Raw genomic sequence first — 23587 nt, forward strand, 5'->3', positions numbered from 1 at the left:
TTGGATGGTATTTGTTGCATTTTTCGTCAAAAAATTACGAACAATGATAGCACTGTGCGACGGTGCGTTATCATGGTGCAAAATCCACGAGTTTTCTGCCCACATTTCTGGTCTCTTTCGGCGAATTGCTTCACGCAAACGTCTCATAACGCCCAAATAATACTCTTTGTTTACTGTCTGGCCTTCTGGCAAAAATTCATGATGCACTACACCGTTGTAATCCATGAAAACCGTCAGCATTGCCTTCTTTTTTGACTGAAAACGACGTGGTTTTTTTGGTCTCGGCTCATTTGGTGAACGCCATTCACTTGCCTGATGTCTGGATTGCGTGTCGTACTCATAAACCCACGTCTCGTCTCCAGTAATGATCCTTTTGATGAATGTGGGATCGGATTCAGCCTCGCAAATCATGTCTTTTGCGACGTCAACACGGTCTCTTTTTTGCATGAAATTGAGGTCTTTTGGCACCAACTTTGCTGCTACACGACGGAAACCCAAATCATTAACCACAATGTCTTGGGCGGATCCATAGGCAATGTTCAAGTCCTCCGCTATTTCTCTGATGGTTAATTTGCGGTTATTGACCAACATTTCTTTTACTTTATCAATTTTTTCACCGACTTTCGATGTCGATGGTCTGCCACTGCGTTCATCATCTTCGATTGACTCACGACCACTTCTGAACCGCTCGTGCCACTGGTAAACGACCGTTTTTTTTAGAGAATCGTTGCCGAAACACTTTTCCAACATTTCCAACGTCCGTGCGCCACTAAATCCGTTTTTTACGCAAAATTTAATACAAGTTCGTTGTTGCAAATTTAAATCCATTTCTGCAATTGTAAAAAATCGCCAACACACACAGAGATAGATGTACTCTTGGCTACGTAACTTTTGCAAATGTCAAGTTATGACACTAAGATTTAAAGGGAATATCAACAACAGATGTACCAATTTAACAAAAAAAACAGAACTCAAATCGGAACGATGGGAGCGCCACACGGTGGTTATTCCGGGAACTTTTTGATCAAGGTAGTATATCACTCTATAACTATCACCTATATCCAGTAATCCCCTCTATCCTTCCATCTCACCTCGATTAGACGTAAAATATCTATATTTAATCTTTCCATCTTTCGCTTAATATACTCTAATTTTCATCCTTTGCATTGTCCTAACATTCCACGTTCCCATTCTAACTGATTCGGTCTTCTTCTCCTGCGTCTTCTGTCCTGCTGTTGGGCTTGTTTTTGGCTCAAAACTCACACGAGTTCCGAGAGACGCATGAGCCGGCTCGTTGTCGTGGTGAAAAAACCACTCGCCCCTCCTCTAAAGTTCGGGCTGTTTTCGCCTGATTCTCTCTCTTAGGCATTACACAACCCCCAGAAAGTACTCTGCGTTGACTGTCTGGGCTTTAGTTAGCTATTCGTCACGCACAGCCCCCTTTGCATCGAACAAAACCGTCATGCACCACCTTGACATTCGAGCGATCTTGTCGAGCTTTTTTGGAGCTTGTTGGATTGATTGGGGGGATGTCTCATTAATGCATGTTGAAGATTGCAATTTTGTTTCGATGGCGTATCCATAAACCCAATACTCATCATCTGCTATGATCCTAGACAAGTTATCACCTGTTATGCTCCTGGATAAGAAAGTTACATCCTCTTCAGCTTGATCGAACAGTTCCTGATAGACTTAAACTCGATGTTGCTTCTGGTTTGGTGTCAGATCAGGCGAGGCTCGAATTTGGCGGCAACTCGATGCATCCTCAATTTTTCAGTCAGGATTTCAGGGCACGAACCAACCGAGATGCCACACTCTTCTGCAAGTTTGCCTGATGGTCAAACGTCGATTTGCACGAACAACCACTTGTCCACTCCCTCGATGGTGGGGGTCATCAGTCGACGTTGATTGTCTTCCGTAGTACTCGTCGTCTTCCACTGATTGCCGCCCCTTTTTGAACCGGGTAAACCCCTCATATCACGCGGTGCGTTCCATAGCACCCTCACCATCAGCCTTGGTAATCAACTCAATAAAGTTTCCATGAAGGATTTGCAGGATTTCACGCAGAATGTAACAGACCAACGCTGCTCCTTCAAGGAGCTCATTTCCGCTGATCCGAACTTTCGCCGCACTCCACATAAATGGCTGTAAGAAATCATTAAAATATTAAATCAACAAAGTGGCAGAAGGCGGTTATTTGGGAAGTTTCCGCGGACCAAGCGCTTTAAAAAATAACCACCCAGAGGCGCGCTATTCAAAAAGTGCGGGAACCTTTTGAACAAACCTCGCGTACACGAGTTCGTGTGCGCACGCGCACTAATTGAGGGAAGGGAAGGAAGGAGTGGCAATGATTCGCTGATTAATCAAATGATTCCCCGAGTGCCCCATGCTCTCCGCGGGGACGCACACATGATCGCACGGCTCACTCGGCGGTTGAGGGGGTCCGGGAAGCAGTGGGGGTGAGATGGGGACGGGGTTTGGGGGAAGGGACCGTTGAAATGGGAATCCTCGTGCGACTCACCCTTCGCCAGACCCACAGCGAACGATTCGGCAAAAGTTTCGACAAGCGCTAGTGGCTGGAGCGACTCCGCCTCTCGCAGGGAGGAGGAATATCTCACGCGCGAGCGAGTGGGGATGCGCCCTCGGCGGAGGCGAGGTGGTCGACTAGGAGTTCGAGCTGGGCGGAGATAGCAGAACACGAACCCACGCTTCTTCCCTCGGCATCTCCCGTCACGACGACGTCACGCTTGAGAGCCAAGTCCCTCCAGAATGAGTGCGCGCGAAGAGCGGGGCGCGGCACATCCGAGGGCGCAGGCTGCTCACTCCCGTCCACGATTGGGGGGCGCCCCAAGGGATGGCTCCTCGAGGGAGGCCGGCCGCGGGAAAATCTAATACGAAAGGAAGACGTCATTTGGCATTCATGAGGCCTCATTACGAATATTCCGCAAGCGCTTGGGACCTGAGGAAGTATTAAACAAGTGGATGAAGTTCATAGGAATTTAATTAAGTCGTCATAAAATGTTGTGTAAAAGGCTTAAATCAATATATTTCGGCTGATTGTTTCTGCTTGATTGAAGTTGCGGTCTCACTGTCAAGTAAATCAGACATTACAGTGGAACAGTAATTAGTTAATGACCAAAACAATCCCAGTTAGCAAGGAGCAAGGTGGCGGTGACAGCATGACCCTTCCGCCCTATCCAGTGAATGAATGTGTTTCGATGTGGCTGCTCCAAAAGGAAGAAGAGCCACGGCGTTCATTCGAGACCGCCGGCCTTGAATGGATTTCACACCCTCCCCCACAATTTAGCAAGAATGCAAATAACTCTCGGACCGCGACTCAAACCATTCAAACGAGTGTCCCCGAGCGGAGACCAATGGCGGACGCACGCCAACGACACGTGGCAACCAACAGATGAGTGAAAGGCCTGAAATACGAGGTGCATTCAATAAATAACCGGAGTTTTAGTTATTTGGAAAGAATTTTATTCATGCGTCTAGTGCATCAATGTTATTATTCCCTTTGAAGTAGGATTCATTCCCTTCGAATTCATTCGATGTTTATACGCTTGCATGCCAGCGCTTTTTCCAATCCCCGAAACACTTCTGGAACTCCATCTTTGGTATAGCTTCCAGTTCTAGCTCTAGCGAGGCGTTTGTTTTTAATCTCATCTGTGTTTGTAAAACGAGGACGGCCCTTTTAAGGTTCTTCTCCTTATTTTTGGGAATAAGATTTAAGTCACACAGGGGCACGAATTTCGAATGTGGAGGCATCACTGCAGTGTGGTTTTTGAACGGAAATTCGCGAACAACAAGCAATTAAGTGAAGCTATGAAGCATTATCTTGGTGGGGAAAAGCCATGGATTGTTTCGCCCCAAATACGGACGTTTTTCTCGCATTGCTTCACGCAAATGGCGCTGATATATTAAGGAGTACTCTTTATCGATCGTTTGACTTTGTGGCCAACTCTCATGGTTGAACTATGCGGAAAAAAATTCCCGTTACTTTTTGAACACACCTCTGGCAAGGATAATCGTCCACCACCACTATTCTCGTCCATCTTGTCTCTATGTAGCGTGATTCGAGATGCGAGAAATATTGTTTGGTCAGCAGATACAGTATCGATCGTCATCCGGCAGCAGTAGCGTGGAAGGAGGGAAGCGCTTAACTTGAGCGCACACGTGCATCGGAAGCATGGCAAACGCGAGACTGTCGCAAAAAGAAATGATCGGATTGATTGACCTAAGAAGGTGTTGAAAAGGGAGTAGAAGAAGGGAGAAGTCAAAGTAAAACGACGATAAGAAGGGAAAACTTCGACGAGAATATTTTGGCAGAAGATGGCCTCATAAAGGTGGCCGCATCAAGAGATAAGTGAACGAGAGCACGATTAGTGGTGGACTGGATTGCATATGTACATAAAAAATGACAGGTTTTAAAGAGGGAAAGCACGCAAGAGGGTTGGTATATTGATTGTATTCATACACCCTTTTTTCGCACAATTCATTGTGCGAAAATTTAATACCCTCTTATATTGCTAGATCGGTATGTAACGCACCAAAATGTGGCATCCGTTCCATCAAATTTACTCAGTATTACGCCACCGTCAGCTGTTTCAAGGAGAACCATGTCCAATTCGCCCGGGTCAGTGATGGAGGTACGAGTAACATGCAAAACGAGCAATGCGCTAAATTGAAATGCTGCTCTCGCTTGAAAGTATCACCATCCGAGGCCGGCACTCTTGAGGCTCGTGGGGAGAGTCTATTCTTCGCCACGGAAGACGTTTGACAATGCTTAAAGAGCGGAGGTGATCAATTTCAAGAGGAGCTGGACCCGTGGCTCCAATCGCCGCTCTCATGGAAATCAAGGGGAACTCTGCCGCAGCGGAGGGGAGATGGTCAAATAACGATTTGAGCCCCGTCATAAACGTCGATCGATTCATTCGTGCAATGCGCACATTGGTAATTGAAGCATTGCACTTCAGAGGTGTTCGTATCCGCGGTGGGCTCCCGGGTAGCTCTCAAACCCGTACAGAAAGGCGATCGCCTGCAGGTCTGTTCGCAGTTGACATTACAGGAAGATGGGCAGTTTGTAGCCCCGCAGGATATCACTACAGGTGGGCTTCGGCTACATAATTGTAATCATCACACAGAAAAGCCATGACCATCCCGGCATCACGAAAAACAGGCTGGCTCCTCCTGGAAATGTTATGGCCACATCAGTTTTCGACTTCCAAGGAAATTTTGAATTGGCACGCTGTACCAGGACACACACAAACCCTTGAAAATGAATGATACCACAATATAGGGATACACTGACAATGCTCCAATGCCATGTCCACCGCAAAAGGTCAAATTTTAAAGCAACGGACTGGATGGTGCACCACGATATGATGCACGGCCTCACGTGGTCACTACTTCATATCTATCGAGGAAAAATTTGAAGCGTGTTCCTCCTCCTCCCTGTAGTCTCGAATTTACCCCACGTGACCTTTCCTGTTCCAGTGAATGTGAAGAAACACTCCCGCGGGAGGTATTACTTCCATGGTCCGGACGAGGCATCAACATCCCCAGGATGAGGCGAACTGAACATGTTTTAACTTGAAACGGCTCCCACCGACGCAATGCTGGAGTCAAATCAATTATACTTGCACCATTCATACATTACAGATTCACCTAATGTTGTAATATTAAATTAAAAGTGTATGCAGTAAATTATAAGACTAAACTTTCTTTAATTTCTGCCAATCCTCGAAGAGTTGAAGAGAATCTTATGGAAGAGCCGAATGGAGAGCTGCATCCGGCAATCTTCAGTAGAATATGTTTAGGTGCTGTGCTCCAAATGCAATAACTATTTCAGGTATTGTTTCCCCTCCCATTCGCTGTGTTTTGGCGTTCCGCGTGTCTTCCCTTTATCGCCACGACGCGGCCGGGAAAGGCGCCTCGCCGGTCGAGAAAGGGCGTGGCTCTCACGGCGAGCCAACCCCCAAAGAGAATTAAAAACTGATGAGAACGGCGAAAGGAATCAATCATTTATCAGTGATGGGTCGATCGATCCATCAGAGCCCTCGGCCCATATCCAAACGGCCCCACCCATTGCGTGCACGGTGGATCCCAGAGGGCGTCGATGGTGATGGGCAGGGGAGCAACCTCTGCTTCCAATGAGATTACACACACACGCGTTTGTATTTAATGTTTGATGGGTTGAATGTTTGTGTGGGTTAAATGGAAGAAGGGACCATTAGGTCTCAATTTCGCCCAAATAAAGACTAACTGCCTATCTTAATATTTCAGCACCCCCACATTACAGCGGCACAGACGACTGATTGGCGATGCGGGCGGGGGAAGTGGAATTGAGATGGGTGGCATTCACGATTAAAGGGAGGACAGGGATTAAGGGGGATGACTTCTTTCCCGCCGACGCAAGCGACTGGAGTGGGGCGATTATTGCAGGAGGTCTTGGTGGTGGGGGCAACGTGAACCGCGTCAGTTGTCTGTGGGCCGTTACAGTTCACGGATCGCTGCTAGACTCGAGGAGGGTCGCATCGCAAATTCACGATGCCGCGTCCCATGGAGCAACCATCCATGATTCAATTTTTTGCTGAGGTCAGTCAATTGAGTTCGGAGACGATGAAAATGTTCAAGGATGCTCACGGAGATGAAGAAATGTCCCAAGAAATGGTTTTCCGCTGGCAGAAGATGTTGCGGGCGGGGAGAGAGGAGGTTGACCACGGGGAACGCTCTGGACGTCCGTCAACGACACAGTGCGAGGAAAATGTCCAAAAATTGAGAGATATACACTGAATTCCGATCGACACGTAAAGAGTCCGAATACTATCAGAAGAATGCAAATTGCCGAATATCACAGTGTATCGCATTCTAATAGGGGATGTAACCATGAGAAAGGTGTGCGCCTAGATTGTCTCCAAGGTGCTGTCGGATGATCAAAAGGCTACTCCTGTGATGATCTCTTGGACCGCTGTGACAACGACCAGAACATTTTAGACTCTTCCATGCGGATTCTTTCTCTTCCCAAGAATAAAGAGGAGCTTGAAAGACAACCATTTTGGCATGCTGGATAACGCGTCAGCGAGGCGGTGCCTTAACGCGAGGAGACACCGTCAAGGAAGTCGCGCCGTAACTGGTAGAGGCGCTGGCATGTATCGATGCACTGGGGTGAAAGGATTTGATCAAAAACGCACTTAGATCTACAATAAATTTTGACCGGGATTTATTGTTCTTAATTTTTTGGCGGACTCTGTAGACTCAATGGCGAATTTAGACCCCAGTTCCATATGAACGTAGAGAATGAGTGAAAAAGGCCCACCTATTTTAACATAGATAGATATTTATAGTATATCAAAGACAGAAAATATTATGACGCCTGTCAAGCACGGGGATTTCATCATTTCGATGCGAAATCATTTGTTCATCCATCTCTTTGCCCCAGTCTCTTTCTTTTATATAATTCTCGAGGTTCGATGCTTCGTCTGAAATTCTCCCCCTACATGCTCCCTTCACTTACAGTCTTCAGTGCCCCATGGTACGCCCAATCAATTCCCCTTGCCTCCTTGCAAATGCCCTCCATAGACCCGTCCGCCACTTTTCAACGGATAAAAAAGATAAGAATAACGCTATCGTCTCAAAAGAAGTGAATAGCCCGTGAAAACCATTCGCGGTGATCATGTCTAAGGAATCGAGCATATTGCCACTGCTGTGTTGTCAAATTATCTCCAAAAGATAAACGAGATAAGATTAAATAAGCGCAATAAACCAAACGAATAGACGTATTTTTCTTACAAAATAAACAGAGAAAATTCATCTTTGGGGAGTGGCTGATTATAATAGTACATAAATCAACCTCAGTTGGGCAGTTGTAGAGAGACACCTTTTTAAAGACCGCAAAATGGAATTAGTATTTGCGCAATTTTCGGGAATCTACGAACGAGGATAATTAGAAGAGTTCTCTGAATGAAAGAGAAATAAATTGCTTACCTCGGTGAAACTTTTTTACTTCCAAATGTAGTCTCCCCGTACACTCCTGCACTCGCTCCAGCGATGTTCCAATGTCTTGATCCCATCTCGACTATTGGAGTCCTTGAGACCACCACAATATCCGCCGACAACGTTGGCTCTCAGTCCTTTGTTTGAAGAGAATCTCCCTCCACCTTAGAAGGTCTTGATCTCGAAGAAGAGATGGCCATCTGATGGAGCCAAATCAAGCGAATAAGGGGGGTTTGGCACGATTCGTATCTTAGTTCACGTAGTATTTTTGCCATGGCGACGACACATGTGTGGGCGTGCATTGTTTTGCTGAAAGATGACTTTCTTCCTTGCCAAACCTGGCCTTTATTCGTGTATATTTTTCTGTACTTCGAGCAGGAGGTTAGCGTAGTATTTTCCAGTAATAGCTTGACCACTGGGAAGATAGTTTAACGACAGAATCCTTTTCGCATCCCCGAAAACTGAAGCCATCACATTTCCGGCCGACCGAGTCGCCGTTCCTTTGCTGCGTGGTGATGAATCAACATATGCCCACTGCTTTGACTGCTGTTTTGACCCTGGGGTGGACCCAAGTTTCGTCTGTGGTCACAAACCGGAGCAGAAAATCCTGTTGGTTGAAACGGGTCATACATTGTTCGTAAATGTCCATTCTGATGCATTTGTGATCCTGCGTCCAGAGTCGCGGCACTCATCTCTAATCTTTTCTCCAGCAATTGCTCGCACTTCCAGCCGGCCATCCTCCATGACCATTTTATGCACTTTTGCAATAATTTCTGGCGAAGTGGTACATTTTGGCCGATCACCACGCGGATCCTCATCTAAGCTGTCCCGACCACACTTTAATTCGTTTGTCCACTTGGCAACAGTTGAATATGAAGGCGCGTAGTGTTTTGAAAGTCGGCATGAAATTCCTTTGCTTTCACACCTTTTTTTTACGAAGTATTTCATCACTTCTGGAATCTTAATTTTTTCCATCTACACTAATCACGGGAACAACGCCAGAGTGGTGGCAGCACCGCATATCTCTTCCCAGAGCACTGACGCGTTACGTGTTTACTCATTACAAGGAATACCTATTGCCACGCGGGAAACTCGTTGCGCTAGCACTGACATCTGGTGGTGATTCCGATATCCTTTCTAACTACGCTAGAATCTCCTGGTTCTCATCGCCTCGAAGGCAAGGTGTCGGGAGGTAGTTTAGAAGGGACCACCGAAAATGGCTTACTTGATAAAGATGATTAGTGTGGTTGAGTGCATGGGCATGAAGAGTTTCACAGGCTGTAGGAAGTTTTTGCATCGGCGAGTAGTTTAGGCCTTAGGCAGACGAATTCTGTGTGATATTAAACTTATAATTTTTCATCGTAAATATGTCGATATTGCAGGCGTAGATCCTCATCCCCATCTCATATTTTATACAAAAGGCAACGAATACCAAGTTTCAGGCATCTACGCATGTATTTGGAACACATAGGATCTTGTGCTTTACCAGTGTATCTGTTGAGTTGAACAATCCCCTCGGGTATTCCACCGGATTTGCGTATCCATTGCTGCCGACGTTTCGATAACCTTCTGACAGGACATCTGAATGCATAGTGGCTATAATCAGACAATATTACAAAGAACTTCCCCATTCTTATTTACATTGGCTGTTCTCCCCATACTTTCTCCAGACCAATTACGAGACTAACATATTTGAATATTAGTTCATTTTAATATTGTTTAAAATTGTTTTAAAATAATAACGAGCATCCCTAGAATACCTCAAAAGAGAAACTCATTTAATTTCGATCAAAAATGTTGAAGGCTATCAGCGAATTCTCACTATCTTACATAAGCAAAATAAAAGCGAATATTTAATAGGCATTTGGTCTCGCTTCGGGAAAATAACAAGGATAGCGTCCAACTCTACATTCTTTAAAAGCAGAAAATGGCAAAATTCTGATGGAGAGCGTATGCACGGCCAAATTGCTTATCAGTTACTTTGATAAAGTTTACGGTAAAAATAAAAAGGTATCAAACGAAGTACCTGACACACCTAAGATACCCATTTAAGATGTCCAAGAAAGGAATGAAAGACAGCACCTAAATAGGGAAACAAACAAAGCCTCAAATTTTGAAGAAATTCCGCCTGCCATAATGCTGTAGTAACTTGCTGAATAAACCGACCTCGATGAAGAACAATTCCTTTAAGTCGATAGGAGAGGGTTCGCTGCGTCGTGACTGGAATACGCTGAGCTCAAATGACACTAAGGTCTTATCATCAATCTAAGGAGGAGGCGATGGGCAGGGTTCAAATAATTACAGATCAATTTAATAAACATAAGAAGTCCTGTAAAATCATAGAACACATGATTGCTAGTAATGTAGTGGCCTTCTTTGACAGAAGGGACATGCTATTATATTCCGTGTACCGTAACCAGGTTTAGGAAACGGATTTAGGAAAGGTTGATCATGCGAATACATATGAACCTTGGACTCGAAATACGTAAAATGAAATCGTGAATACATAATGAGATGAAGTATTTTTCAAATTGAAGAAAGCCTTTGACAAGGTCCATCCCGAGAAAATGACACACCAACTATCATTTTATGGTATTATGACCAACTGGGTTGGGGACTTCATATCTAACAGTAAACGAAAAGTAATTGCCGATCTGCGGACTTCATTGGAGACAGATTAAACTTCAAGAGTTCCATTGGGAAGTATTATCTCACACGTATGAACTCTTCTCAATGTACTACATTGGCGACCTTAGTTAATAGCGACTTTATAACAGTGACAACAACTATTGCAATTTTCAACTTAGTAATCATTTATCAAGTGGAATATTGCCATTGAATTTTTGTTCCAGTTATCGCGGAGCGGTTCCTCCACATCACACATGGCTCCGCAATTTATAGCGAATTAATGTATTTTCTGCGGTCGAAACAGCGATTTGCGAGAGAAACAAAATATTACAGTCTGCTCTATAGCGCTTAAGACTAGAAATGGGAGAGCTGAGGGAATTAAATGTTATAAATTAGAATTAGGATATAATTAAATGCAAGAATGTGTACAACACGGAAGTGTCATGATGAAAGAAAAGAACAGCAAGATGTAAATGTTAAATAGATGCGATCGAATAGAGCAACTCTGAGAACAGGTCAAACGTGGCTTCCGAGTTTAGACTCAAACCCTTCATGTGTACGCACACCAGAGTAATGTGCGAGTCAGCCTTAATGAAGCCAGATTCCATTCTTTGGACGGTTTATCGGATCACGCAATGTCAAAGTAAGGATTGTTACTTCGCATTAGTGGGGCCACATTTGGAGAGCGCGGAGAATTCCTAGGATCCATGGGAGAGAACGTTTACTAAGGAACGTGAAAAAGTTAAGAAGGGATCTGGCAGATCTTCATTAAAGATTGAGAACTTGTTAAATAACAGAAAGAGAGAGAGAGAGTCGTGTTGGAGGAATGAGTTGGGGAGCCCTTTGATTCACGAAAGGACTTTCAGAAAGGCACAAGACATCTGAGTTTGCTTGCCATACCGAGGGAATCATTATGGCACCAAAATATAGTGGTATATTCGACCACCGGAATAAAATAAAGAGATAAATAGGTGCACTGAGTCATTGCAGACGAAGACATTGAGCGAAAGTTTTATTTCTCTATATTTCGCGAGACATATTCCCTCAAGCCAATTCCAACAGCTATATTGTTATTTTACACCGAAAAGAGTATAGAAGAAGCATTGTTAGCAAACCGATGGACATGACGGCCTTTCTCCAATAGGATGGACCATGTAGTTCCTAATCTGTTCCTTCAAATGAAATGAATACCGTGCCGAGAGGAAATATTTGGCACTATCCAACAACTCCCCCGCAAAGGGAGGGGGGTGAGCATTTGGGTTGCCTGCGATTCCCTCCAGAGGGAGATTGATTATCGCGGCGGGGAGGGATCTATTTGAGGCCATCCCCCCGACACCGTGGGAGCGAAGACTTCTCGTGGGCGCGCGGTATTTTTACTAGGGTCGCGTGATTTCCCTCCCGGCCCTTGACAAATTGCCAGCGCCCATGCAATGACCTCCTCACGCCAAAATCCCCTCTTTCCCTCCCCCCCTGACGTCCCCCTCCCCTACGGGGAGTTGTTGAATCCCGACCCAGGATTATCCGATTAATGTGGCACCTCCCAAACGGTGCCACAGGCACCCATACTGGCATTGTGCCGCCATCCATTGTTGCACCCTCCATCGAACGTGAGCAGCCTTTGCCATTTTTTGTATTCAAAATTTAAACTTTACCGATCTCTCTTTCTATTTTCTCACAATTCGAAGGAAGAAGAACCCTTGGATGGAAAACGGCACCGGAGTAATTAACAGCATCATCGATACCATTAACGAATAAATTGTGCACTTTTTTTCAAATTTTTGCACTTCATTCAGATATTTTTCATCAAATTGCGTTTCCCTTCGAGGATTCATTATGAATATGCCGTTTTTCGTGTTTGTGAATGATGTCCAGAAATACAAATCGAAACGTTTGAATTGAATTAACAGATACTTCACGGGACGACGGACGCGTAATTCCACGAATGTGCACGACCACTGAGTAAACGCCCCGAAACAGTGAACGCGAAACGGCCCCACGTGACATTTGCGGCCCGCCGGACGAGACCCGAGTCTCCGGGGACGAAGCGGGCCCATGTCAACAGGTTCGCGTGACCCCGGGGATCAATCAACCGGGGACCCCCTCCGCGCCCGACGCCGAATGAGTGGCGGGGCTCCGAACTGAAGACGCGCCCGGTCTCCTCATCGGTTGGGCGCCGGAATCCCTCGGATTTTGGGAGGAAGTCATCTTGAAGGGTGCCCGAACTGGTTGGGCAGCAAATTTAGGCGCCTATTTCGGATCCCGTATTTAGGACACAGGAAGTGCATCCTTTACGCCGCCATATTTAGGCCCGGCAATAGGAGTTCAAGTGGATAGATTGGACATCGATTACGTCTATCGTGTGAAAACTCGTAGTGACTCAGATCGGCCCCCAATAATTATGCTTCGATTTTTGAGGCAAGGAATGGTTAGCGAGTGCCTTAGCCGACGGAGGGTTAAACGCGACCTTAGTACACGAGACATTGGGTTTAATAACGTCCCCAATCAGACGATATACATAAACGAGGCCCTCACACAGTTCAATAGGAAAATTTACGCTAAATCCAGGGAACTCAAAAGAGCAGAAAAATTCAGATATATTTGGATACGAGGAGGAAGGATTTACACGAGAATAAGGGACGGGGGGGAACGAAGTGTGATTACCTGTTTCGAAGATCTCAGTAATGTCACAGAAATGCCTAATTCCACAGAAATGTTAAAAAAGTGCCATGTAAACGCAGAGTCATTATTCAGACACAATTTGACGAGTTCCAGGACTGCTTTTCTGCTCGAAATGATCACGCCATTGCTGTTTCTGAAAGTTGGCTTAACGGAAACATCTCCTCGGAATCCGTCCAACTGAGTAATTACAAATTTCTGCGAAATGACAGACCAGGAAGAGTTGGTGGTGGTGTTTGTGTGTACTTGCACGAGAGCTTATCATTTAAACTGTTGAATAAGTCTGATGGCTCCCCCTTCAGGCCAGAATATATGTTCATTGAAATAGCTGGAAAGGAGGGTAAAATATTGTTTTTGTCGTGTATAGACCCCCCAAAACAGGCTTTGTCTGAAGACTTATAGCCTTCTCTGATCCGTCTTCTTCCTAGCTACCAAGGCGTGATTCTGTGTGGTGACTTTAACATTGACATCATGAAGAAAACGCACAATAGCACCTATCTCAGTGACCTACTATTTAGTTGTAACCTATTCCTCATTCCCTACCAGCCCACCCATAATCTTGTGAATAGCAGTACCCTCCTAGACCTCTTTATTGTCGACGACATGTCCAAGGTTGAAGAGTATGGACAGCTCCCTGTCTCTTTTTTGTCTGAACACGACTTAGTTTTCATTAAATATAGATTTAAACTGCAAACTTATAAACCTAATTATATGTGTTTTCGTGATTTCAAGAATTTTGATTTGTCCAAATTTGCAGTAGACTCACTTGAAACTAACCTAAGTGAACTTTTCAACACTCATCTGGTGGATGAAAAAATTAATATCTTCAATACAATACTCATGCAACTCTTTGATACACATGCGCCAAAAAAAGTTATTCAGCCAAAACGTCATCCAGCTCCATGGTTAACCTCCGAAATTTGGAACTTCATGGCGGTTAGGGATCGTCTTCGCCGTAATTTAAGAAGAACTCAACTCCCGAACCTCCACGAACAATACAAAGTGGCTCGCAATCAAGTGCAGCACCGAATCCGTACCGCTAAACAAAAATACTATGTTTTGTGCTTTTCCGTTAAATGGGACATAAAGTCCACTTGGCAGGAACTGAGGCGCCTCGGACTTGGAAAGCCTAGACGTCCCCCATTCAAATTGAACTTCCCCTTGGATGATTTAAATGGCTACTTTCTCACGTCTGCTTTCAAGGATGAAAATGATGTCGAGGGTGGTAACCATTCTACTCAAACCCAAAATAATCTCTCTTCATTAGATCATGCATTATTATCCGACTTTGACGATGGAAGGCTTTATTTCCCCCATTACACACCCGAAATGCTCATAACACAAGTGAACAGTTTAAAATCAAATTCAACAGGCGTCGATGGAATCAGTGCAAGAATGCTAAACGTTATTCTCCCAGTAGTAATGGCAATGATACTAGACATCTATAACTGTTCACTCAGTTTCTCTATATTTCCTACCTTGTGGAAATCTGCCCTAGTTCGACCGATAATGAAAATAACAGCTCCGAAAGAAATGTCTGACTTCCGACCTATTGCACTTCTTTGTTCTCTTTGCAAACCTCTCGAGCGGATCGTTCATACGGTTACAGTGGAGCATCTTACGCGGCACAATTTCTTCGATGAGTATCAGTCGGCCTTTCGTGAGCTCTATAGCACTCAGTCGGCTTTGATAAAGGTAACTGACGATATACGTAGATCCATAGACGCAAAAAAGGTAACAGTTTTAGTCCAATTCGATTTGAGCAAGGCTTTTGATTCAGTAGACCACGGCATACTACTGGAACGTATGAGCAAACTCAAGTTCTCTTACTCCATCCTTCGCTGGTTTCGCTCCTACCAATCTAATCGTCAGCAAGCTGTTAAGGATGAAGATGGGAATGTATCTGTTTTCCAACCTGTCCTATGTGGAGTTCCACAGGGGTCAATTCTCGGAACTTTATTATTTACTATTTTTATAAAAGAACTAGCTACCAAAATAACTTATTGTAAACATCACTTTTATGCTGACGATCTACAGATATACCTTGAGTCCTACCCCTCTGGATTTAACCATGCCATTGACTTGGTCAACAAGGCTATCCAACTCATCTGTGAATAGCTGACTGAAAGTCGGCTAAATCTAAATCCCAAAAAGACCAAGTCGATAATCTTTAGAAGCACCGCCAATGTACATATGCGGCTCGAATACAGTGAAAAGCCTAGGAGTTTATCTAAGCAGCACCTTAACCTGCAAGTAAATGCCATTTCGAATAAAGTTCACAAAACTCTTTACAAAATGAAGCATTTCAGACACCTATTCCCTATAACATTACGCCAGAAGCTTGTTCAAACGCTAGTATTACCACATCTCGACTATTGCTCAGTTGTCTATACTGATGTGAACAAGGAGCTAAGTACAAAATTACAAAGGCTCCAAAATTCTTGTCTACGATTCATCTTTAATATGCGCTTTAATGAACGTGTAACTCCTTACTATAAAATGTTGAATTGGCTAAAACTCGAACAGAGGAGAATGCTTCAAAAGACCTCACAATTATTTAAAGTTCTGAATTCAAAAACCCCTTCAAATTTATATGAAAATTTTATATTAAATTCACTTACAAAAAAGACATCAATCCGCTTTACAAAAACATTCCATCTTCCCAAATACCGCACGGCTATATATGAAAAGTCATTCAGTATTTCATCCTATAAACTATGGAACTCTTTGCCTAATAAAGTAAAATTATCCAGGAACGCACTCCAATTCAACAGGAACACGTTTGAATATCTGTCTACCACACTACCAAAATGACCTTTATACTGTTCTGTCAGGCTAAATATTTACGCTATGGTAATTATAACTATTGTCATATCTATATATATAAATATATTATTATTTATTATTACGTAATCTACCGGTTAAGGTAGGTTTTTAGATGAGCACAGCTCCTAAAAAAATATTTTGTGACTACTATGAAAACGCAACATCCTACTCTACATCAGGTCCCTCTTAATCGCTGAGTACTTTCTTCCTCCCTTCATCCCGTCCAACATCCCTACCCTGTTCCTTCCCTTTCCTCGTTTGCCTAACATTTCACCCTCAATTAAAGTCTCCATAATCCCGCTGCCGGTCGATACCCCCTTTAGGCACTTTTCCTACCTCCAAAGGATTTCTCCCAGCAAACCCCTCTCTTCGCCCACCATACCAAGTACTTCCTCGTTTGTTTTCTTCTCTGTCTATTTCACCTTCTCCATTCTTCTCCACACCCACATTTCAAAAGCCTCCAGTCTATCCTCCTGCTTCAATGACCACGTTTCCGCACCGTACATAGCTAGGCTCCGTATCAAAGTTTTTATGAGTGTTTTCTTAACATCCTTACTCAATGTCCCCATCATTAACTCCCTCCTCCTTGTGAAAGCCTCTTTGCCTAGCGCAATTCTTCACCTTACCCCCTACTACTTTGACTGTGTTGGTCCAAAACACTACCGAGATACGTAAAATGTTCTACCTTCTCTAGTTTTTGCCCTCCTATTTTAATGTTAAGCTTAGCCTTTTTCTTTCTAGAAAATCGCATAACCTTTGTTTTATTAATATTGATTCTCATCCCATACCTGTCGCACTGAATTTCCAATTCACTAAGCAATGATTGCAGCCCCTTGGCTGACTGACAAACTAAAGCTAGGCCATCAGCAAACCTAACTGATTTTACGAATTCCCAGCCCACTTTCATTCCTACCTCCAATTCTTCCCATGCCTCTTCAATAATTTCCTCTGCATACAGGTTGAACAGCGACGGTGATAATGGGCAACCCTGCCATACACCTTTTCCTAACACTGCCCATCCTGACTCCCCGTTCCCCACTCGCACCTGAGTAGTCTGAGACATGTACAGGTTGCAGATTAGTCTCCTTTCCCTCCAATCTATTCCTATTTTATGCAGAATACTCATTAGCTTTTCCCAATTCACTCTATCAAATGCTTTTTCGAAATCTACGAAGCAGGCAAATACCTCCTGGTTGTATTCTATATTCCTCTCGATTAATAATCTCATTACTGCAATGGCATCACGCGTACCTCTCCCCTTCCTAAACCCAAACTGATCATCCCCTAAGTAATCATTTGCCCTACTCTCTATCCTTTTGTTTATGATCCTGAGATCAACTTAAGCTGCGTGGGATATCAAACTTATTGTCCTGTAGTCCTCACATGACGTGGCCCTTACCTTTTTCGGAATAGGAACTAAAACTGATCTCACAAAGTCTTCCGGCCAGATTCCTTCCTCATAGATACTACGAATCAGCCCATATAGCCTCTTCCTCCAAAATTTTCCTAAGCATTTTAAAAGTTCCACGCGAATATTATCCAGCCCCACGGCCTTATTTAGTTTCATCTCCCTTAATGCCCTTTCTATCTCATTGTCTAGTATGCCTGGACCTAAGCTATCTTCCTCTACGTCATATTCTTTTTCAATGTCTAACTTTGTTGGTCTAAGCTCTTTACTACACAGTTCAGGATCTTTCCTGTGTCAACTATTACCTTACCCGCCTTATCTCTAACTGTTAGCATAGATCTCCCTTTCTTACTTCCCGATAAAGATTTAACTTTGCTGTACAGCGTACCGATTTCATCCTTCCTCTGCAGACTTTCCATATCCTCGCACTGCGTCTTCCACCATGCCTCTTTTGATTTATTTGTTGCCCACCTCAATTTATTGTTTAATTCCTTTTACTTCATTTTGCCAAACTCTGAGTTTACATTCTTCCATTTTCTCCGCTCATCCGTCTTTGTAACCATCTCATCTGTGAGCCATGGTTTCCTAGTCCATTTAGTGTTAACGGTTCCAATAGTGTCTTTTGCGGCTTTAGACAACCCTTTCTTGATAGTTTTCCATTTTTCTTCGATAGTACTTAGCTCGTTACCATCCTCCATGATTTCCTCCACCGCCTATTCGTACTCCTTCCTTTTCAAACTATTTAATGCGTCTACATTCCATTTTCTAACCCGCCGCCCATGCCTTATCTTTTTAAAACGGACGCTACATTTCATAACAAGTAAATTGTTTTCAGAGTCGGTATCCGCTCCCGGAAAGCTGTGCGAATTTATCACACTGTTCCTAAACCTGTGTCTAACCGGGATATAATCTAGCTGATACCTTTCTGAGTCACCTGGCATTTTCCATGTATATCTGCGTCGTTTGTGGTGTCTAAACCAAGCGTTGGTGATGACTAGCCACTGTCTCCTCCAGAACTCATTCCTTGTGCCTAAACCGTAGTCCTCCATCTCATAACCATCTCTTTCTTCGACTACCGTCGCTTTCCAAACTCCCATCACTATCAAATGTTTCCCTGCGGGAACGCACGCGATTATGTCCTCTAATTGATCGTATATCCTATCGACCTCTTCTTCCTTATGGTTGCTCGGGGGCATGTATACATGAATAATAACCAAGTTTGTCGGTTCTGATTTTACTTCTACTAGTAAAAATCTAACCTTTGCCTGCTCTATGTTGACTACGCCTCTTCCTACCTCTTAATTTAATACTATGGCAACCCCTCGTTGGCTCTCGTCCCCGCCGCTGTATATTTTTCTATACTTATAACACCAGTAATCCCCGCTATCCTTCCATCTCACCTCGCATAGACTTAATGTATCTATTTTTCCCATTTCCAATTCTCCCTTGATATTCTCCAGTTTCCCTGTCCTCATCATTGTCCTAACATTCCACGTTCTTATTCTAACTAATGTGGTCTTCTTCTTCTGCGTCTTTTTTCCTGCTGCTGCCGGTTTGCCCCCGCAAGTGTTTCGTGGGATGACGACCGCGGAAGTCTTGCCTCCCCCGCCGCCGGGCACGACACACGGCCGATTGGCCCGAGCCCCGTAGTTGCCAGGACTCATTTTCTATGCAGTGACCATCAAATATATCTTGGGAACGACAATTGAGGTGGTTTCCCGTTGCCTTCCTCAATAGTGTTTTTAACGTGACACCATCACTTACTGGCCGCCTCACTGTGGTCAGACGCCATTGAAGCCGCCTCACTGAGGAACAGACGCTGCGTGGACTACCTTTCGTCTGGCTCCTAACCTTCGACCTATCTGGCATGGGTGACCCTAGCAGGAGCAATTATTATTACTCCTGCCAGGACAGCTCTAGTGGTCATCGGAAAGCACAAACCCTTCCACCACATCAAGGTTGTAGTCCGGGGAGTGATATATATATATATAATATATATATATATATATATATATATATATATATATATATATATATATATCCCTCCCCGGGGGTAAAGTATTACTACTAACGGAGGCCTGACGCGATGCGGGAAAAGGTGGAACTTTTCTCAGGAGAAACTCGGCGTCTTCCGAATTGACGTAGTTTTAGTTTTTCCCATAACTTTATTTTATCAAGATATTCGATTCAGATATTTGTGATGTAGGGGTAAGCACATATTTCTTTGTTTGGCGCTTCATTTAATGGATAAGAATATCATCTTTTCATGTTATTCTGTTTTCATTCCTATTCGCGCGTATTTTCCCGTGATTGGATGCGTCTTTATTATATATATATATTTATATATATATATATATATCTTCGAAATGGAACGCTCTTCGGCGACGCAAAAAAAAAAAAAAAATATATATATATATATATATATATATATATATATATATATATATATATTTATATATTTATTTATTTATTTTTATATTACACAAATATATAAATATATATCTATATATATGTGTGTATATATATATATGCATTGTGCTACATGTTTCGCTCAACTGATGTGATACTGTGTTTTGTGACTGGTTTAGTTACATTATTATATGCATTATGTTAACCTGTTTTACTCCATTGGTAACCTCATGTAACATGTATTCTTCTCCAAGGGACTTTACTCCCAGAGCAATAAAATTGTTTCTATTTTATTATATTCTATATTGCAACCCATAATTCCAAGTGCATGAAGCGCGGCAACCGGCAACATATTGTAGCTCTTGGAAATGAATTTGGGTGTCTCTTTGGCAGTGATGCTGAAAATGTATTATTACCCCCATCGTACTAGGATAGGAGAGATCATATTAATTTAAATTAGAGAGATTAAGTGTAGAATAGATGCGAGGGTGGTCAGAAAAGTTTCCGAACTAACAAGATACAAGACATTTTTTCTGAAATTTTCTGAGGTCGGAAACTTTTCAGACCACCATCGGAGATTTAAGATATCACTTTTTCCACGAACGATAAGGGATCATAATACCATTGTTCGCCCGCGGTAGGATCGTATTTGGGTCAAAGTTAGTCTGGTGTGTAATGACCCCCTGCGACACACCCAGGCGGTGGCTTGCAGAGTATAGAAAAAATAAATGAATAAACCAGCGGAAGAATGCTTGCCGTGGCGGGAGGGATACGTATGCATATAGTATGTGGGTCAGGGAGAGGGATACGTATGCATATTCGGATTTTTCTCTGAGAGGGTAAAGTATTACTACTAACGGAGGCCTGACGCGATGCGGGAAAAGGTTGAACTTTTCTCAGGAGAAACTCGGCGTCTTCCGAATTGACGTAGTTTTAGTTTTTCCCATAACTTTATTTTATCAAGATATTCGATTCAGATATTTGTGATGTAGGGGTAAGCACATATTTCTTTGTTTGGTGCTTCATTTAATGGATAAGAATATCATCTTTTCATGTTATTCCGTTTTCATTCCTATTCGCGCGTATTTTCCCGTGATTGGATGCCTCTTTATTTATTCGTTAAGAGAATCAAATTGGTATCTAAAATAGGTATCTAATAGGAAAATAACCTTCAAACGTAATGCTGTGTTTGGAGAGTGTAAGCATCTAGTAATGCCATGATAAGAATATATCCATGCAACTGGGTAATCATACGAGTGGGGCGTTCGCCAAACCTTGGCCAAGGGAGGCATCGCCTCACTACATCGAAAAAACCCAAAATATAATAAAGCCATGAAAAATTAAAACGTTCCGACAGTATGTAATTTTGTACGAAAAATAGATAATTGATGCTAAGGTAATCTCAAAAGACACCTTTAGTACTAAAAGCTCGCCTAAATATTAGTCAACTACCCGCGACACACAGCATGTCTCAAAAGCAGTGAGGAGGCAGCTGAGAGCGAGGTCTCCGGGAGCGGGGTAGAGTGCGGGGGTCAAGCGGCGATTCCTGCCGAAGAGATCCAAGCGCAGACGCGGGCGTCTGTATCTCACTTGGGAACATTACTCGATTGCGAAACGTAAGAAATAGTCTCGCTGTCGAATAGTGAAGGTGAAACGCATCTCTAGGCGATGCGGTGGCCCCCCCTCGCGTCGACAGACGACGTCTGGCTGGCGTGCGCTCCCAGCACACCAAGCCCAGTGCCCTCTGGCTGAATGAGGTGATGAAGGATGTTCCCTTTAGGAATGAAGTGTCTCCAAACCCTCGACCAGAACTAATTCACGAGTGAATATGCCAGGAGGCAGATGTGCACTATTGTGTCAACATCTTTAAACCATCGCCACGACTCGATGGCTGAACATTACTAGGAGAGGAATAGATTAGCCGTGGAAAGGAAAAAAGAACAGTTTAGGCGGCGAAAGAATTGATCTCAATGCGATGATGCGTGGAATTTGACGGCGGTGATATCGCGAGAGACGAAACGGAACTCCTGTGACTCGTTCGCTGAAATGCCGCCGCCTCCCTCCAATCATAGAAAAAATACTTTCCATTCCTTAAGGCTTCCGGGAAAACCCTACTATTGCTCTGTTGCTCATCGCGCTCACTTACTTGTAGATAATTGAAGAATTTCAAAGATGAACATGAGTCGTATTTTGCCACGGCCACGTGTTATGACCGAGTCACGTGCGCTTACGCTCCAATCTTCATCCTCCTCAAGTCCTTCAGTCATCCTCTTACATTTAGCGATCACTTAAACCGACTTCTGTCCTTCAAACTAAAGCTGTGCAAGAGATAAAGCGATCCTATGATTCGATGCCTTCGACTGTAGAGAGACATTTCTCTCTAATTATGACATTAATCTCCGACCTGCCTGTGCAGTGCGTGAGACTTGAGTATGTTCCCCGTTTCCCCCATTGAAGTTACAATTATGAAAACTTGTTCAAATGGTTCATTCTTTGAATCGCTGGATGTGGAATATTTACGGACGCCCATCCGATACACATTGCCACTGTGTCCTCCAGGGGCAGTTCCTCACGAACAGGGGGGAGGGAGTTATGTTCGGATTCCGTCAAATTCAGGAATATGTATTTTTGGAGTAGGCCGAGAATTCTCATCGGACGTTCTATTTGAGGCTATAGTTTTCCGATAGGAATGCTAGCGAGAGGTCTAAAAAAGATCTCCAAACTGCCTGCGTGCGAGGAAAGACTTCCTAATGGTCGACAGGCAGGGTGTGATGAAGGCCATTGACAACCGTTCTTTTTAAGCGTACAAAATCTCAGCAATCACACTTGGGGCCCCCCGAGGAATCCAATAAATGGCGGCCTCGGCCACCATTGGGGTCGGTCGGTCCATCGAAGCGACCGCAGGGACGGTCGTCCGGACGAACACTCCGGGTCATGCTACACGCAGGCATGTCTGCGGCTGGGGTGATGGCCCCGATGAACCTGCGAGTGCTCAAAGTGCGCAGTCACACGCAAGAGACGAAGACGAGGGCGGCAGTGCCGAGAGGAACAACCCACTGTTACCGTTGCCTACCATTAAACCCCCGCGTACTTATTCATTCATATGATGTAGTTAGAAAGGATCACGGAATCACCACCAGATGTGAACTCTAGCGCAACGAGTTTCCCGCGTGGATAAAGGTAATCCTTGTAATGAGTAAACTCGTGACGCGTCAGTGCTTTGGAGAGAAGAGATCTGTGGTGCGGACGCCTTTCTGTTGTCGTTCCCGTCTAGTAATTTGTGAAGATGGAAAAAGTTGAAAATTGAACATTGATTAAGTACTTCGTAAAGAAAGGTAGGAAAGCAAAGGAAATTCATGCCGACTTTCATAAAACTCTGGGGGACTCTACTGATTCATATGCAACTGTTGCCAAGCGGACAAACGAGTTCAAGAGTGACCGGGACAGCTTAGATGATGATCCGCGTAATGGTCGGCCAAAATGTACCACTGCCCCTGAAATCATGGAAAAAGTGCATAAAATGGTCATGGAGGATGGCCGGCTGGAAGTGCGAGAAATCGCGGAAGCAGTAAGGATGTCATCTGAACGGGCTTATCACAGTGGAATCATTGGATATGAGAAACCCATCCGCTAGATGAGTGC

General features: G+C 43.9%; 1 protein-coding gene across 2 annotated transcripts in view; it reads right to left on the reverse strand.

Moving 5' to 3' along the window:
* The window catches only part of LOC139696824 (tubulin polymerization-promoting protein homolog), a 93267-nt gene that overhangs the window by 61717 nt on the left and 7963 nt on the right, over positions 1-23587 (reverse strand). The window contains exon 1 of one of the 2 annotated variants that reach the window (XM_071595705.1): positions 2522-2656. The exons of the other annotated variant lie outside the window; for it this stretch is intronic. The gene's annotated coding sequence lies outside the window, so the exon portion shown is untranslated. Of the gene's footprint in view, positions 1-2521; positions 2657-23587 lie in introns of those variants that run through there. 2 annotated transcript variants of the gene reach the window in all.

The sequence above is a fragment of the Hetaerina americana genome, unplaced genomic scaffold (assembly GCF_022747635.1).
Source record: "Hetaerina americana unplaced genomic scaffold, ioHetAmer1.1.p SCAF_7, whole genome shotgun sequence".
Taxonomy (NCBI): domain Eukaryota; kingdom Metazoa; phylum Arthropoda; class Insecta; order Odonata; family Calopterygidae; genus Hetaerina; species Hetaerina americana.